Source organism: Micropterus dolomieu, linkage group LG06, assembly GCF_021292245.1.
Source record: "Micropterus dolomieu isolate WLL.071019.BEF.003 ecotype Adirondacks linkage group LG06, ASM2129224v1, whole genome shotgun sequence".
NCBI lineage: Eukaryota > Metazoa > Chordata > Actinopteri > Centrarchiformes > Centrarchidae > Micropterus > Micropterus dolomieu.
The window spans coordinates 9,337,808-9,338,231 of record NC_060155.1 but is presented as its reverse complement, the minus strand read 5'-3'; the positions used below and the strand labels follow the sequence as shown (position 1 = coordinate 9,338,231).

Here is a 424-nt window from a genome sequence, read left to right as displayed (position 1 = left end):
TCTAAACTTAATGTCTAAAGAAAAGAAATCTATTTGCATGTATTATAATCAAATATTTTCCACAATCGAACCTCAATGGTCGAACGGTTGTACTGTTCTAGGCATTTGGTAACAGGAAACAATTGTCACATTATTGGTCAGGATATTTATACATTTAACGGCATTTCCGACGAGGGCATGTAATACTTATTTTCCACCACTTGGGGGAGCTCAGGTTACATGAGGAAAGCTTGGATTAAATCAAAGATCATCTCTCCTTAGGAACTGGGAATATTGTTGATTCATCCTTAAATTAAAGCTGGCAGTTAAGAGTATAGTAAAACATTCCTTTGTCATCATTTCTAAAGGAATTTTGTAGGAAAGTATTATGAACAAGCATTGATTACATTAGATGAAGGAGTGTCTTGCTGAAAATAAAAACACT

The 424-nt window shown here is 34.0% G+C and overlaps 1 protein-coding gene across 1 annotated transcript in view; it reads left to right on the top strand.

Moving 5' to 3' along the window:
* Window positions 1–424, top strand: part of ranbp3b (RAN binding protein 3b) — a 15,313-nt gene that overhangs the window by 8,097 nt on the left and 6,792 nt on the right. The window lies entirely within an intron of this gene.